This window comes from Propithecus coquereli, unplaced genomic scaffold (assembly GCF_000956105.1).
Source record: "Propithecus coquereli isolate 6110/MARCELLA unplaced genomic scaffold, Pcoq_1.0 Scaffold50, whole genome shotgun sequence".
Lineage (NCBI taxonomy): Eukaryota > Metazoa > Chordata > Mammalia > Primates > Indriidae > Propithecus > Propithecus coquereli.
Genome location: NW_012150841.1, coordinates 5,631,809 through 5,650,905, shown reverse-complemented (window position 1 = coordinate 5,650,905; position 19,097 = coordinate 5,631,809). Strand labels below are relative to the sequence as shown.

Here is a 19,097-nt window from a genome sequence, read left to right as displayed (position 1 = left end):
AAAAAAAACAAAAAAACCACCTAATGCCATCAGCTCTAAGAATCGTCATCCTGCAGAACAACTCTTTTTCTTGGCATTCATCCCCCTTGGCTTTTTCTATTAGAGTTTGACAGACAATCAATTCCCTCAGTCTTGAAGTTCTCTCCTCCTCCGTTTCTTTAAGTGACATCCTAGTTCTCTTCCCACCTTCCTAACTGCTGGCTCCTCTTACTGCAGCCTTGCCCGGGGTTGTGCACTCAGCCCGCTTCTCTTCTGCTTTCCCTTTATTCTCCTGGTTTCAACTATTATTTACACAAAGATGATTCCCAAAACCAACCTAACACTTCTACCGGACTATCTGTTGAATATTTTCATCTGGATAAAACCCAGCTTTCTCCTGACATGCCCACTATAGCCTTTTTCTTCTTCCCTGCTTACGTTTAGCCAGGTTGCAGATCTCTTCAATTGCTTCTCTTCAGCTTCTCAGGAATCTGTCCCTTTCTTTTTATTCCCAGTCACCATTCCTTCTCAGCTTCATATTTCCTGGTCCCCGGGGAATGAAAATGGCCTCTGGGCTGGCCTTGCTCCTTTCGGCCACTCCCACAGGGTTTCTGACTAGAAACTCTATGAGAAGTAAGGGCTGGTGCCAAGTACTGAGGCATTCCTGCAATCTGCAGGCAGGTTAATCCTCTTAAAGCACTGTTTTGATCATGGTACTCCCCTGCTCAGAACACTTCAGCAGTTCCCCAATATTCAGGGGGCTCTACAATATTAACCCAAACTACCATAACAAACTTATTTGTTGTTCTTCCCATCCTTTTACATCAGATGCATTTCCTAACAGATACTCTGGCCTGCATGGGGGGTGCCCACTCACTTATCTTAAGTGAACAGTAATTGTTCAACAAAGAATTGTTTTGACTGGTTATTTTCCCTTCTATTTTGTCACTATAAAAACTCAAACTTTTTTTTTACTTCCAAGCAGAGACTCCTTTGGAGTTAGAACTGCTAATTCCCTCTGAAAATCAGAATGAAACCAAGTTCTTAGAATGGAAGCTAACTGAAGCAAAGCTGCAAGAAGGTACGCTGCTAATGTAACTGAAAGTGTCCATGCCTTTGCAGTGGGAATCAGGCTCAGAGACCAGCTTAACCCAAAGACAAATAAGCAGAATGGTTCAGAGAACCAAGAATCTAAGAATTTGGGTGAACAAGTGCTAACATTAATATTTAGTCTGATTACCAAATACCCTCAAAATATTTCTGGGATTCCACTTACACCTCAAACTCAGTAAAATATTCCCTTCTCAGCTGCAAGAGTCATGATTCTGAAAATGCTTCCGAAAGATTCATAGTGGAAAAACGTAGTTTTAAGGGAAATAATGTACTGGGAGAAACTCAGTAAATTCATAAAAACTTCCTTCCATTCTTTAAAATAAAGCAATAAAAGTTAACAGGTATAGCAATGGCATTGTGTCTATCCTAAATTAGGGATAATTTGTTTTATATCTCTTAATGCCTATACACTTCCAAGATCTCCCTCTTGGACAAGTTAACAGGATGCTTGCATATTCACTTGGCTTTTTGCAGGTGATATGCATACAAAAATCACTTTTCTGCCTTTAGTCTTCCAAAAACTCAATGCCTTTTAATTCTATGACTCAACTCTAATTCTTCTCCCTAAGTCACACTCAGAGAACCAAATTTTATTATACATAGTAGATGGACTTCTCAAGCTGCAGTAAAGGCAAACAAAAACAAATCTATTAATATAATAGAATTTTTCTTAGGGAGAAATTGGAACTGGTGGAAATTTACATTTAAAACCTAATTAATATCTTCCCTCTTAAGCTACGTTTCTTTCCCAATTCTTTCCCCATGTTGTTCAGTGTTAGCCATCATTTCTCCAGATATCTCATTTTCAAATCTCGAGTCATATTTTACTTCTCTTACCGTGTCAGCCCTTAAAATTCATCACTCCTTTATTCTCACTGCTACCACTCTAACAAGCTCTCCTCTCTCACATGCAGACCCAGTGAGCCCTTTCAATCAAAAGACTTGAGCCCTTCTTGAACTCAGGAAGGATTCTTCTGTTGTTTCTATACTTTCTCTCATTCTTGTTAGCATTTCTATTCCAGGATGTAAAGACTCCTAAATCTAGCCTGTATACCGCTTTAACTTTTCTCTCTTATTCTTTATCTTTCTACTATATCCTAAAAGAATCCCTGAATTTTTTCTTCTAAGCTAATTTGATCTCCACCCCACCTACTGAATTTTTATTTAAAAGATATTTTAGTTCCAAAAGAAACTTAGTACCTTTTTCACAGCAATCTTTTCATTTTTGGTGGACATGATATCTTCCCAAATATCTCTGAGAATTGAGTTTATTCTGTACCCTATATTAAACTATCTCCTCTGGAGTTTCATTATGTAGTTGGTGGAATTTGGTGCTACTCTTTCACACTGCAGGTTTTCCTGAAAAGCATGGTTCTTGGTTGGTCCATTCATATTTGTAAATGAGCATGTAGACTAGAGTTGCATTCCAATAGCTGGGGTGAATTTCCTCACCCCAAGTGAGAATCCCTGTTTGCCTAACAATGAACTTGAATTCTTACCACAGGAGTCCTGCCTAGAATGAGTCCATAGGAAAGAAACCATGTACCAGCCAGGCTCTCCTTTAATAATGGAGAGTATCCCACCTTCCAGGTGCTGGAGGTTCACTATCCCTCAGGATAGCTGCAAGCTACCAAAAGCTCTACCCTTACCTTTCTCACTTTGCAATTTCCTATGGACAAATGTGCAATTCAGGGAGCTGAATTTTGGGCATAATCCTGGCAGGAAAACCACTAGAGACATCTATACTGACAGGTAAACGGCTTAGCTTTCCATAGCTTTAATTATCTGGCTGTGCCCACGGCTCGCTCATTCTCCAGGGACCTCCCAGCTTTTGACGTTGGTAGTACTGCAGGATGCCAATTATTGGATAGTCCTTCATACTTTCTGAATAGGGCCACAGGTTCGCCAAGCTCTCCTAGGTTTTGTCATTAATCGACTCCCAATTGCTTTATTCAACCAGAAATTCATCATATTCTGATTCATACCTCTTAGGTTTTCTTGCTTCTCTGGATTTTTGTTATTTCTTCCTCAGTGTGATTTTGGGAGAAAGGAAAAGTAAATGTGTGTGTTCTCTAGTTTATGTTGAATTTGAAGTCATTATGAATTTTTATGTGCCAAATAAAACAGCATGGAGATATGTAAAAACAAAAAAACGAACAAAAAAGACCTATGAGACAGAAATTGGGGAAAAAAATCAATAGTAGTAGAAGGCTACAACTCTATCAACACTTGCCAGATTAAATATTCAAAAAGTAAGGAAAGAGAAGATGTGTATAATTAATAATATTAATCTAATAGCTGTAATTCAAATTCCATTCCCTAAGAAGAGAATATTTTCAAATAACCTTGCCCACCCTGTGTCAAGAAGAGGAAGAGAAAATATCTGCTGTTGTAAATATCAGAACTCATCCTTCCTTGCTCTGTCCCACTTGGAACTTTTGTATGCTTTGCTAAAAACTTCAATGCCAAGGTTTGTTACAGATTAGTTGTTCCATAAAACCATTTTGAGTCGATCAGTAATTTCAAGGTTTTGTTTATTTAAAGTCTGAGAGTCCAAACTTTCACAATCTTTTAAAGTTTGGCCCTAAAATAACAAATATGGCTTTATTTTTCCACAGCCCCTATTCCTGCTCAGATTAGGAGTTGCCAAAATACCCTCTAAACTTAGTGCACTGATGAGCTATGAAAACTATTAAGACTAGCTTGATGTTAGGAAATGCATATACTTTCTAACTAGTTTTCAGACATGTAAAGCAGTACAGCCTCCTTAATATTGCCATTTAATGCATTTAATAATTTATCAATATCCATGTTCATTACATAACATTCTACTGTATATCATAATGGAAAGATGATAACAACTCTCTGGATCACTATTTTTTATTTCGTAGGGAAATTTTTTAAAAATGGGTTATTAGCTTTTGCTGAAATTTTGAGCAGAAATCCTATTCACGTTTCCTCTAATGAAGTATTCTGCCTTTAGTTGCAGGTGTACTGGAGTGGTGTGCGGAATACTTGATGTGATCAAAGGAACGTAGTATTTTGACAAAATAGGAAGTGGAGATTTAGACTACATTGTACATGAAATAAATGAAATAAAACTGTCACAGGTAAAATTTTTAAAAGATTAATTTCTGTCAAATGTAGTATATGATGAAGAAAGGTCAATCTTACCAGAAACTACTTTCTTACACTTTTTTTTCTTGCACCTGCCATCTTTCCCAAAATTGGGCATTTAATTCATCTCTGAACTGGTCATTCCTATAATTGTTAACTTAGTAAGTGCTTTTTCTTATCAAATTCCTTCTCAATGAGCAGTATGTCTCTTTGTATTAGAAAATCTTTCTGATAATGTATTAGAATTTGGGGGGTTTTTTTATTTGTACATTCTCGCTTTCATGTTACTTTATTCAAGCCAATAAGTGCTTTCCTTAGTTTTCTGGTAACCAGTTGTAAAAATCATGTATTACAGCTTTACAGTTTTTAAAACCTTTTAAATATTCTTAAACTACAAACTTTCTTAACATCACTGTCTTGCCAGATCACCAACACTAACTTGACTAATACTGACCCTATTCTTTATCCTACCTACATAAATACATGCTTCCTATTATTGCTTTTCCTAAATACATTGCTCTGGGTCTGTGAGGTTCTGTAAACTCAGTGCCCCCCTGGCAAGAATATAACATTTGACCTTTCAACAACTAGAACAAATTTTTTAAATTGCCAGTTGCAGAACTGAAGAGTGTTTTTACATTGATCTTTTGCTAATACAATTAGCAATGTGCTTTGCACATATAACTTAATAAATCCTTTAATCACAAAAAAAAAAAAAAAAAAAATATCAAGAAAAAAAGGAACAGGGTGGGCAATGCAGGGGCTGGTTTGTAATAAATATACCTGCTTCTCACAAGACCAACAATAGGCATGACTCCAGGTTGAGTATCAGCAAGCATTAATTTCATGATCAGTCTCTGGAGCAAAGCTAGGGAACCAGCTAATTTTACCAAAAAAAAAAAAAAAATCTCCAAACATGGCTTATTTCAGGGAGTTGGAGAGACAATAAAATACTACTAGATAATAATCTAAGGTGGGGGGGGACTGAGGGAAAGCACAAGCACACATAATTTGCAATGAGAAAGAAAAACACAGATACAAAAAAAATGAAAAAAAAAACTTCTAAGAAAATAGTCTATAATTCTATGTTAGCACATTGAGGGAAGTGTAAATTACTAGCATTAACTCAATAAGAGATAGAAAACCCAATCACCATGAAATTTTAAAAAGAAAAACAAAAAAGGAGAAAAGCTGTCTAATGTTACCCCTTTCTAAAAGCTCTAGGATTTCCCCAAAGCTATCTGAATAAAGAAGAAAGCTTATCCAATTCCTTTTAGAAAACTAATTTACCATTTAAAACAAAACCTAACAAAAATAATTTAACCAAGCTGCAAACTTGCTTAATTATGAATCTCAAGTCAAGTATTTGCAAATGTGATTCATCATGTAAAAAAAAAAGAAATGCACACCCATGTACACACACACACACACACACACACACAGAGACCTTGACACAGTATGGTTACTCTAGAATTCAAGGATGGAGCCAAATAATGGCCCAAATTAATAGGTCAAAAAAGGAAACCCCTGATATTCTCAATAGATGCTGAAAAGTTGAAAATCAATATCTACTTTTGATTTAAAACAAAGTATTCAGTCAAACTGGAATAGACAGGTATTTTCTTAACAGTTAAAAAACACAATAAATAGGAATGAAGTACTGACACATGCTACAACACGGATGACCCTTGAAAACATGCACAGTGAAAGAAGTCAGACACAAAAGACCACATTATTAAAGGATTCCATTTATATGAAATGTCAAGAAGCAGCAAACCCACACAAACAGAAAGTAGATTAGTGGTTGCTAGGGGCTGAGAAGAGTGGGGAGAGGGGAATGACTGCTAATGGGTATAGGGTTTCTTTTTGGGGTGATGAAAATGTTCTAATTAGTGGTGATGGTTGCACAACTCTGAATCTACTAAAAACCACTGAATTGTACATTTTAAAGGGTAGATTTGGCAGGGCGCGGTGGCTCACGCCTGTAATCCTAGCTCTCTGGGAGGCCGAGGCGGGCGAATTGTTTGAGCTCAGGAGTTCGAAACCAGTCTGAGCAAGAGCGAGACCCCGTCTCCACTAAAAATTAGAGAGAAATTAATCGGCCAACTAAAAATATATAGAAAAAATTAGCCGGGCATGGTGGCACATGCCTGTAGTCCCAGCTACTCGGGAGGCTGAGGCAGGAGGATCGCTTGAGCCCAGGAGTTTGAGGTTGCTGTGAGCTAGGATGACGCCATGGCACTCTAGCCCGGGCAACACAGTGAGACTCTGTCTCAAAAAAAATAAATAAATAAAATAAAATAAATAAAGGGTAGATTTATTATAATAACAGCTTTATCTCATTAAAGCTGTTTAAAAAATACACAAGTATATGCAATCTTAAATCAGTTCATGTCAGAACACATGTTTTGGGATATGAGAATGATGTTAGTATCATTTTATAACAAAAAGACACTTATTAAACCTAAGGTAAAACACTAGAAGTATTCCCTCTAAAGTCAAAATTAAGACAAGAATCCCCATTAACACTATTATTATTTAGGACTGTATGAGAACTGTCGGCCAGTGCAATTAGGTAAGATAATGAAATGTAAGATATAATTATTACTTGAAAAAAATTAAACGTATATATATCTAGGAAATCCAAGAGAATCAACTGAAAAACTAAAGTCAGTATGAATTCAAAAGGTGTGCTCGTACAAAATCAATATACTTGAAGACAAAAGCTTTCTTCTAGAACGCTTAAGAATGGAAAATCACACTGAGAAGAGTAACTGAAAATTCTACTACGTGGGATTTTTTTTTAAAAAAAAGACAAATATATATATAGAAACCAATCTTGCTCTTCAATACATTGGATCAGTAATATCAATTCTTCCTTAATTAACCTCTATATTCAATCAAAATCCCAATACACCTTTGTTTTAAATCAATTGACCTTATACGGATAGATCTGCTTTCAGACTCTATTCTGTGCCATTGGTCAATCTGGCTTTGTGTCCACTGTTTTAATCACTGTAGCTTTATAATAAGGTTTGATATATGGTAGTGTAAGTCTTCCAACTTTTTTTCAAGACTGCCATTGTCATTCTTGGCCCTGTGCATTTCCATATAAATTTGAGAACTAGTCTACCAAAAAAGGGGGGGAAGGAAGGGAAAGAAGGAGCAGCCCTGTGGGATTCTGATTGGGATTGCACTGAAGCTCTATACATCAATTTACAACACTGACATTTCGAGTCCAATGAACACTGTTATCTTCCTCCAATAATTTAGGTCTTCTTTCAATTCTCTTAGTAAGGTTTTTTACTAAAGGTCTTACAATATGCTTTGTTGGTTTTATTTCAAGGTATTAGATGTTCTTTGACCTTATTATAAATTGTCCTAGTTTTTAAATTTGATTTTCAAATTGTTTGTTGCTGGTATAGAGAAATATAATTAATTTTTGCATCTCAATCAATGTTCCTCTACTATAATGCAATAAAATTAGAAATAAATGTCAAAGAGATAACAACAGCAAAACAAAACAAAATCCCATAAATTTGAAAACAAAGTTCTAAATAAGTTAATGGCCAATAGGAAAATTATGGCAATCATAATATATTTACAACTAAGTAATAACGAAAATCAATTCATGTCAAAATCACAGCATCCAGGACAGGGAGAGAGGCTGGTTAACAGATACAAAAGTACAGCTAGAAAGGAGGAATAAGTTCTAGTGTTTTATAGCACTGTAGGGTGACTACAGTTAACAATTTACTGTATATATTCAAATATCTAGAAGAGAAGATACTGAATGTTCCCAAAACAAAGAAATGATAAACGTTTGAGGCAATGGATAAACTAATTATCCTGATTTGATCACTATACATTATATACATGTATGGAAATCACTCTGTACCCATAAATATGTATAATTATTACATGTCAATATTAAAAAATCATAGCCTTAAGTTATAGTTTAGAGGAAATTTTATAGTTTTAAATGTATATATCATAAAAAGAGATTAAATACTAATGAGCTAAGCTTCCAACTTAAATTTTAAAATGTCAGAATAAATGCAAATAAAGCAGAAGGAAAGAAATATTAACCATAGGGACAGATAGAATCAATAAAAAGAACTATTTTAAAAGGCTAATAATATAGGCAAGTTACTGGCAATACTGATCAGGAAAAAAGGAGCAAATTAATGAAATAAAGATTTTACAAGGTCATCAGGGAAACCCATATTTTATACTAATGTATTTGAAAATTTATATCTTTCTAGAAAATTGTTCATTTTGTATAACAAAAAACCTCAAAAGTCAAAAAAGACATCACCATGAAATAAACTATTAATAAATCAAAAACTAAAACTCTATTCACAAAAAAGACACCAATTACAGACAGATTCTAACTTTCAAGAAACAGATCATCTCTATTAAATAGAAACTATTTTTTAAAAAGAGGGAATACTTCCCAATTCACCTTATGAGGTTAACATAACGTTGTTATCAAAACATGACAAAGATTACATGAAAAAGGAAAAGTACACGGCAACAACAAAGGGATGCAGATATCCAGGGAATCGAATCCAAAGACAGTTTAAAATAGAAAATCTATTAATGCACTTCATCAAACCAGTAAATGCAGCAAAAGCATTAGAAAAATTCAACTCCTGTTCAAGGTAAAAACTCTAAAATGATAGAAGAGAACTTAAACTAAAAAATAATATCTGTACTCCCCCCCAAAAAAGCCCACTACGGTATCATACTTAATGATAAAACATCACAAGCACTCCATTAAAGTACCTAGACAAGGATGCCCATTATCAATGCTTCTACTCAACACTTTACTCGAGGCATCAGTCAACGCGGTACAGATCAGAACAAGAAACAGGAGGCAAAAAGAATGGAAAAGAAGAAATAAAAATGCATTATTCAGAGACATGATAACTACTTGGAAAATACAAAATAATTATAAACTGATATTACTTACTCCCACATTTCATTGACTCTAAAGATACCTACCACCAATTGTAAGATACAACCTTATTTTACACACAACTAAGAAAAAAACACTGCCAATGATACCATATTTTCTCATTATCTAGGATTTTCATTTTAGACTTATCAAGACAATTTTTTTTTTGAAAGAGTCTCAATCTGTTGCCCTGAGTAGAGTGCCGTGGCATCAACCTTACCTCACAGCAACCTCAAACTCCTGGGCTCAAGTGATGCTCCTGCCTCAGCCTTTCGAGTACCTGGGACTACTGCACACACCATGATGCCTGGCTAATTTTTATACTTTTTGTAAGAGACAGGGTCTCACTCTTGCTCAGGTTGGTCTTGAACTCCTGAGCTCAAGCAATCCTCCCACCTCGGCCTCTGAGAGTGCTAGGATTACAGGCATGAGCCACCGTGCCCGGCCAGGACAATCCTTTCAGACTTATTTAGACACATTTTTACGTATCTTGTGAATGCATAAAGAAAAACAGAAGCAACAGAAATCGGTAGGGTATTCCTAAAACTTCACATTCAGGCTCCTACTGTGGACGGCTTTTCTACTCAAAGCTGTTCAACTGTTCCTAACAATACTGCCCTCTACCAACAAAAGTGTTGGTGATGCAGCATTTCTTTTTTTTTTTTTTTTTTTTATTTCAGCATATTATGGGGGTACAGATGTTTAGGTTACGTATGTTGCCCTTGCCCCCCCCCCAAGTCCATGTTTCAAATATGTCCATCCTTCGGGTGGTGCGCATTGCACTCCTTGTGTATACAAATACCCGTCCCCTCCTCCCTCACCCCCCTCCCCCCTGCCCAACATCCAATAGATGTTATTCTTATATGTGCATTTATGTGTTGATTAGTTAATACCAATTTGATGGTGAGTACAAATGGATGCCATTTTTCTGTTCTTGTGATGCCCCACTTTGGATAATGGGCTTGATGCAGCATTTCTTAAAATGTTCCATTATTATCTATTGGATTTTCTTTCAAAGGCAGGCACACACTTTGCAATTTCTTCTGCCTTCAGTTGTATGAAATAACAATATAACAATACACATTCTCATTTAAAGTGATGACAAAATGAAGAGCCCTGACCAAGTTTGTGGATGTGCAGGTAATGATATAACTATATCCTGACTGCTGCCTGAACAACAGTGACTATAGGACATCATCAACTGGAGATCTATTTTGATTTCAGAGATGTCAAAAATGTGGGGGGGGGTACCTCAGAATCTATGAAATATGGTAATATGAGAGAACAGCAAGGTTACATGATCAATACATGTAAGTCAATAGTGTTCCCTATACATCTGCGATAATTAAATAAAAATTATAACTAAAAGAAAAATCCTTGGAGATTCCTCAAAGAACTGAAAGTAGACCTACCATGCAATCCAGCAATCCCACAACTGGGTATTCACCCAAAAGAAAAGAAATCATTATATCAAAAAGACACCTGTACCTGAATGTTTATCACAGCACAACTCACAATTGCAAAGATACAGAATTAACCTAAGTGCCCATCAATTGCTGAGAGGATAAAGAAAATGTGGTGTGTGTACACACACACACACACACACACACACACACCATGGAATACTACTCAGCCATAAAAAGGAATGGAATGATGTCATTTGTAGCAACTTGGATGGAACTAGAGAACATTATCCTAAGCAAAGTATCTCAGAAATGGAAAAATAAACACATGCTCTCACTAATAAGTGGAAGCTAAACAACGGGTACACATGATCATAAAGTGGTGTAAAGGACATTGGAAGCTAAGAAGTGGGGAGGGTGGGTGAGAGGAGAAGGATAAAAACTTGCCTATTGGGTCCAATTTATACTATTCTGGTGAGGGGCACACTAAAAGCCCTGACTTCAGTATTACATGGTCATCCATGTAACAAGAACACTTGTACCCCCTAATATTTTGAAATAAAAATTATTCTTTTAAAAATCCTATTTACAATAACAAAAATTACATGGTATCTAGCAAAAAAAAAAAAAAAAAACCTAACAAAAGTTGTACAAGAACTTTATGAAAAGCAGTGCACATACCCAGATTCAAATCCCTGCTCTACTACTTAGCATATATCCATATGAATCTATATATTTATTCTATAAATTTGATGCAAATAAAAATCCAACAGTTTTCATAGAAATTGACAAACTGATCCTAAAATAAGCAAAAAGAGGAAAATAGCTAAAACGATACTGAAGAAATATATTGATTTAATTATAAAGCTATCATTAAATCAGGGTGACATACATAGGCGAACAGACCAATGAAACCAGAAGAGAGAAACTGAAAACAGATGTGTATATGTGGGAATATGATATACCTCAAGAGTTGCATTATGAATCAGTGAGGGAAAAGGCAGTACTATTTGATAAATCCACATGAAAAAGATAAAATTAGATCCCTAAATCACACAACAGAGAAAAAAACTCCAGATGAATTAATGACCTAAATATGCAAAAGCACAGTACAATTATGACCTTGGGGTAAGAGAAAAACTTCTTGAAGACACTAGAAAACACAAGCCATAAATGAAAAAAACTGAAAAGAAAACTGGCTACCATCACATTAAGAAGGCCTACATAAAAACCTTCCTGTAGACAAAGCTAAAAGACAAGCCACAGACTAGGAAAAAGTATTTTTTGTATATATAATCACAAATCATTAGTATCCGGAATATAAAAATATCCATAAACCAATAAGAAAAAGACAACGATCCAACAGAAAAACGGACCAAGGATACACACAAGCAATTCATAGAAAACTCACAATAGCCAATAAAATATATGGGAAAAAAGGGTCAACCTCACTAATAAACTAAGAAATGCACAATGAAAACAGCAGATACCATTTATACCGAACAGTTCGGAAAAAATTGCAAAATCTAATCTTTTGGCAGTGGTCTGGAGAAACAGGCTCACACGTAGCTGGTGGGAGTGTCAAATGGAAAACAATTTGGCATTTTGGCAATTCCCAGTAAAGCTGACAATGCACAGACTTCAACGAAGCAATTCTACTTCTACTATAATCCCAAGAGAGAACTCCGTATAACAATGTTCACAGCAGCATTGTTTGAAATTACAGAAAATTGCAAATAGCCTACTGGTCCCTCCATAAGAATAGATAAATAAGCCAAAGCATATTTATATGTTAAAATACAAGTAAAAATAGATAAATAAGCCAAAGCATATTTATATGTTAAAATACAAGTAAAATGAATGAACTAGATCAGTAGTTTTCAAACTTCTTGGTCTCAGGACCCCTTTGCACTCTTAAAAATTAAGGACCACAGGCCAGGTGCGCTGGCTCACACCTGTAATCCCAGCACTCTGGGAGGCCAAGATGGGAGGATGGAGGTAGGAAGATCACTTAAGCTCAGGAGTTTGAGATCAGCCTGAGCAAGAGTGAGATCCTGTCTCTCTCTACTAAAAATACAAAAAAATAAATAAATTAGCTGGGTGTGGTGGTGGATGCCTGTAGTCCCAGCTACTCGAGAGGCTGAGGCAGGAGGATCGCTTGAGCCCGGGAGTTTGAGGTTGCTGTGAGCTATGTTGAGGCCACTGTACTCTAACCAGGGCAATGGAGCGAGAATCTGTCTCAAAAAAAAAAAAAAGAAAATTAAGGACCACAAAGAGTTTTTATGGAGGTCATACCTATAGATATTTACCATACTAGAAATTAAAACTGAGACATTTAAAAACATTTATTAATTCATAAAAAATAATAAGCCTACTATATGTAAACATGAATATTTATTTTAAAATAACTTTCAAAATAAAAAATTAGGGAAAAGAGTATCATTGCTTTACATTTTTAAACATCTCTTTAATGTCTGGCTTAATAGAGAACAGCTGGATTCCAATAACTGTCTCTGCACTGCAGCTATTATGACATCATGTGTCATATAGCCTATGTACAGTACTCAGTGTATAGGAGAATGCAGGTGAAAAGGGAAAATAATAGTATTATGAAAATAGCTTTGACCTCATGGACTCCCTCAAAGAATCTTAAGGATCACCAAAAATCCTTGGGGCACACTTTGAAAGCCACTCGATAAACATACAGATAAATCTCAAAAATACGTTAAGTGAAAATAACATATAAAATGAAACACACAGTTATAATACTGTTTATGTAAAGTTAAAACACACAAAGCAATACTTGATATTGTTTTGGTACATACATGTTAGGATACTGCTTACTTCTGGCAAAGAAAAAACAGGAATGGGATGGGGGGGTCACCCTTTAACTGGATCTGTGAGACTATTTCTTTAAACAATAATAACAAAAAAGATGAAGCAAATACATACCAAAATATTCAGATCTGTTTAAGTAATATTTGCTTTTCAGTAATTTTGAAACATTTCATAAAACTTTTTAAATATACTTTTTTTTTTTTTCCCCCAGACAGAGTCTCGCTCTGTTGCCCGGGCTAGAGTGCCGTGGCATCAGCCTAGCTCACAGCAACCTCAAACTCCTGGGCTCAAGCGATCCTCCTGCTTCAGCCTCCTGAGTAGCTGGGACTACAGGCACGTGTCACCACGCCCAGCTAATTTTTTCTATGTATTTTTAGTTGTCCAGCTAATTTCTTTCTATTTTTAGTAGAGACGGGGTCTCGCTCTTGCTCAGGCGAGGCTGGTCTCCAACTCCTGAGCTCAAAGGATCCTCCTGCTTCGGCCTCCCAGAGTGCTAGGATTACAGGTGTGAGCCATGGCGCCCAGCCTAAATATACTTTTTTAAAGCCTAATAATGGCCGTATACTTCAAGGCCAGTTTCCTTAAAGTATATTTCCACTTGAATCAAATAGTTATAAGACACCTGGGTTTTATAAAATGCTGTCTGGAAAAATAATTTGACATGAACAAGAAAGGCGGGCCATATTCCAATCAGATAAGGGGGAAGGTGACTCAGCTCCTCCTCTTGACCTGGTGCCCTAACAAGGTAGGTGTGCCCTTATATGTATATTCCTTGGTCAGAAGAACACACTGACTGGATGTTTGATTTTGAATAGCTGAAAACTATTCAACTATATAAAATTCTTTGTACCCAATAATTGAAATAATTGTTTGGGGAGATAATGGACCATGTACCAGGTACTGCTTGGGGACAAAGATAAATGAGAACTTGTGTCTATATTCACAGTTTGGAAGACAAAAATATAAACACACAGTTAAAATATAATTGATTAAATGCTAAATTAAAGATGTCCACATTGCTCTATTGGACAGAAAAGAAAGAACGCACCTGATAAAATGATGGCACCATTAACATAAAAAAAAGGGAGAAGCAGGAGTTGTTTTAGGGGCTCTGGGTAATAAAAAAAAATTCAATAAATAATATTGGGCATCTACTATGTGCCAGATAAATCTGGTTTCAGCCATGTTGAGACAGTTAAGACATGTGGGTGGAGATGGTCAGCAGGCAACTAGAAATGGTAGATGAGAAACTAGAAGACAGGGTGGGCATGATAAGGGACTACAAAGCTAGGGGAGAAGATTCCAGAGAAGAAAGGATAGAGGACTGACCTTGAGGGAAATCCCACCATAGAGGGCAGAGAAGGTATACAGAGTTTCTGAAACACAGTACACTTTTATATGACACACCCATTAACATGCTGTGCAAGTTTCCCGAGTAGAGAAACACTGAATTTAGGAATAAGTGGGGTGAAAAGAAATAAAATTACTGGTGAAAGGAAAGAGAAGGCAGATGAGGTTTTTGTAAGATGAGCAAACCTAGGAATGTTTATAAGGCGAGGGTAATGATGCAAGAGACGGCCATCACTGCCAGAGCTCAGTCCCTAGAGAGGCAGGCCGGGGTGAGGAGCAGAGCAGTGGGGCTTGAAGGAGGGCAATCCTTCCTGCAGCAAAAGGAAAAGAAGGAAGGCCTAGGTGGGGACAGAGGAAAGGCACGAAGCAGAAGGAGGGAGACTCAGCTGTTTAAATCAGATGGCCATCCACCCCTCTCAGTGAAGTAAAAGATTAGGTCATCTTTGCTCAGGGTGACAGATTTCAAGGACTGATTGAGGACTTTAAGAGTGAAAAAGCAAGTTTGGTGTTGACAGTGTGCACAAGCACAAATAATAAAGATAATCATCAGTGACAATACCAGTCTAAATGGGGTTAAAAAGTAAGCATTTACAAAAAGCAAAGTGGAAAAAAATTTTAATGCATGTTTTTTGAAAAAGGAAATTTGCATCTATCTAAAAAAATACATATGAATTAAAAACTAACATCTCTTTTACCTAAAATACTTGGGTTATAAGGTATTCCACTTACCCAAATGGAATACTTCATTCCAGAGTATCGAGGTCTACCCTTTCAGACAAAAAGAATTTTATATTTAACCATTTCTACTGGAAACTAAACTATACACGTGTCTGTCTTAATTATAAAACTTGAGTCTAAATTAATCTTAATCTTGATCATCCACTGTTGCTATACTGTGCAGCAATACAATTCTATCTTTTTTATAGCTTTTCTATGTCTTTCCCAGCTATCAAGATACAAAAGCAACTGGTTCTTCTAAGTTTGTGTTTACCCTTAGCACCTCAACAACCACAGCCCACCTTAGCAACTTGCTTTCTAGCTGGCCTCACACAATGTACCGTTTCTCGAAACTTTTCTAAACCATAGTTCTTTCTAACAAACACGAGGCTCTCATTCCCTCCATTCCTTTCATGGAGCATCGCAGCGCTGACCTGTTGCAGTTTAGAAAAATGGAAAAACTGAAAGTGAATACCTATGCTACCTCAAGGTTTACGTCATAAAATTCTAGGAAACATTCCCCCCGCGCACATCTAGATTAGCCAAATATTAATCAAAACACGAGCTGGAAGGTGAGGCTTAGCTAACAGCCTTAGTTACCCTCTCAAACAAAACGGCTGTTACTTTCACCAGGGGGGGAAGAAACCGGATTGCAACAGGCCATCTGAAGGCCGCTGCCTTCTAACAATCGCTTTTCCGACCTACTTTTCAAAACTGACTTCTTAAGAAATTACCATGGTAGTACTGATAGGTTCATTTCTCATTTTCGTCAAGTGACCCACAGCACTAGTCCTGTAATTTTCAACCATGGTAAATGAAATGTTAGAAACCTCTCCCTATTTGTTTACTATAGAAATTATAATAACCCTGAGCAAAAGGTTATTTGGGGTGAGGAATTAGGATAGAAAAAAAGCAGCAGCTGTCTTATAGAGATGGACCGTTCAAAAAGTAGAAAAATTTGCTTAACTTCTGGGCCTTCTTTTAACCGTTCTGATAGTGAAAACACTGATCAACTTAATATTGTCGTTATTTCTCAACTTTGAAACTTTTCCTAGTCCAACGGAACTGCTAAGTGACTATAAAACACAGCTGGGGGTGTCATCGCTCTGCTAATTAAGGGCACCCCTGCTGCCTGGCCACGGAGTATAAAGCCCCTCCACTTTGCCAGCTCTTGTGCAATCCACCTTTTCTAGTCTGAATTCCCACCTCTCCCCTACCTAAACCATCCACTTCCACCAAAATGTAAATACTTGCCGTTTTCTGAAGAAGCTTCACCCTTGAAATGCCCTTTCCGCAGCTACAACCTAATGAAGTCCTACCCATCCTTCGGTAACCTTCTCAAAATGCCACCTACTTCAGGTATCTTTTCCTGATGCCCCAATTGGAAATATCTTGCCCTCCTCTGACACCTGTCATTAGTTGTACCTTGCCCGCAGCACTGAGTTCATTTCACCTTGTCCCATCTACCTGGGAACAATGAACTTCTTGCAGCCATCGCCGGCACTACAGGACCCTTTTTAATCTTTCTTAGCACCTACCACGGTGCACCGCTAACACTGAGTTCCCATTTACCAGGACAATTGTACAGTGTGCAATCGAAAGTGTGCAATCGAAAGTACTTCAGGGGATGGAACTCCACCTTAAAACTTCACAAATAAAGAATCTAAACACAGACAAATGCACAACAAATACGCACGTTATGTTGTCCTCCAATAAGAAAATAAAAAGCATTCTGCCCTTTTCTTATTCCTCAAAAAAAGCAAACACCACAAACAGATCACTAATAGCTTAAATACAGTTTTTCAAGAAAATTGTTTCCACATAAATGAATACAAATGACTCCTTCGAAATTTTATTCCTCCGCTTTTATGCTATACAATTTGTACCTTTTTCCCTATTGGACAAAAGAGTGGTGAGAACTTTCCCATCAATTTTTATTTTTAGTTCTTTAGTCAGATATTCGAGGAGGCAATGATTGTTGGGAAACAACCGCACCGAGGGTTACCCTAAGCCACGTAAGACTTTACTTAAGCAAAAATAAAACTTCCTAGGGTCCCATCTGCCTTGGTGAGCCCAGGTCCCCGGACTGCCACCCGCCCCGATGGCCCCCGGGAGGCTACAAACGCCGGGGGAAAGGCGCGGGGGCGCTGAGGGGCGAAATGGACCCTACGCCCGGGCGGCGGCGCTGGCCGCCTGCGGCAGCTCAGCTGAAATGCAGCGGAAACAGCAGCCAGTCACGGGGCTGCAGGAAGCAAGGCAGGAAGGTGGCGCTGCCGCCGAGCGCCTGTAGCCCGAGCGCGCATCATGGCGGCAAGGGCAATGGCCGCTGTGGGGAGCGAGCACGCCCCTCCGCGCGCACACGCGGTCGCGCCGGGCCTCCGGGACCCGTCACCGGCGCCGCTGCTGCCGCCGACCGCTCTCCCACCCCCTCTCACGGGCTGTAGCGGAATTTTCTCTACAGACACCGCCTTCAAGATGGCGGCTCCCCCTCCCGGCAACCCCCTCAGTCGTCCCCTGCAGCAAGCGCCGAGCCGCCGCCATCTTGTCCCCCGTCCCTCCCCCCCTCACCGATATTTACATAGCGAAAATCGGCCCGGCCGGCCTGCGGCCTTCACCTCATGCCTGCAGCCTTCGCCTCCTCGCCAGGCCTCGCCCCCGCGGGGTGCCCCGGGTCGGCCGCGACGCAGACCCGGGGCCCCTCAGCCGCCTCCCGGACGGCCGGGCGACCCTCCCCCAACCCCCGCCCGCATACGGAGCGCGCCTCCGCCGCCGCTCGGGGCAGCCGGGCTCCTCCCCGGGCCTAACTGCGGCCTCCTCAGGGCCTGCTTGGCGCGTCGCGCCACGCCGCCCGGCCTAGCGCGGGAGGGCGCCTTGCGGGCCGCCGACCAGGCCGAGACCAGGCCTATGCGCGCGCGCTAGGCCCCGCGGCCGCGGCGGCACCCGGGACTCACCGGACGGGCGTGCGGGCGGTCGGCGACGGTGGCGGGTGCTGCAGGCCGGCCTTTCTCTGGAGCACTGGGCCGGGCTCCGGCTGGTGGGGCGGGCGGAGGGAGGGAGGAGGGGCCGAGCTCGGAGCTGACAAAAAGCGGCCCAGCTCCCCGGCACGGGCCCGCCGTCAGCACGTCACGTCACCGCCCGGGAGAGAGACCCAGGAAAATGCGGAAGGGTAGATGGGCCCCCTCCTCCGCCCGGTGGGTCCCCCTGGCGCCCCGGGTCGGCGCCGCTCACGCCCCGCGACCGGGGAGCCAGCCCAGTGGCCTCGCTGCGGCGGGGTCTCCGGCGGCCGGAGTCTCCGTGACAGCGCCCCCCTTCTTTCCACCTCCTCCGCGCTCCCGCCCGCCGCCGCCGCCACACACGCGCCGCTGCCGCCGCCTCGGCCGTAAAGCCCGCGCGGGGCCGCGGTCCGCCGACCCCGCGGAGAGCCAGGCGGCCGGGCCACCCCCCACCATGTCCCGTGGGCCGCGGCCGCCCCTGGGGGCCTCCCCGGAGACCTACCGCCTCTCCGCGCCGGTCCTGGCCGAGGCGCCAGCTCGAGTTGTTTGCAGGCCCTCAGACCCCCGCCCGCAGTAAATGTGTTTTCTTCATCCCCGTAGCCGGGGAGGAAGATAAATTTAGCAACC

General features: G+C 39.8%; 1 protein-coding gene across 1 annotated transcript in view; it reads right to left on the bottom strand.

Annotated features, from left to right (window-relative positions):
- Positions 1 to 18,505, bottom strand: part of ZFX (zinc finger protein, X-linked) — an 83,271-nt gene extending 64,766 nt beyond the window's left edge. Inside the window, exon 1 of the mRNA XM_012656349.1 lies at positions 18,429 to 18,505. The gene's annotated coding sequence lies outside the window, so the exon portion shown is untranslated. The remainder of the gene's footprint in view (positions 1 to 18,428) is intronic.
- Between the last annotated feature and the right edge of the window lie 592 nt (positions 18,506 to 19,097).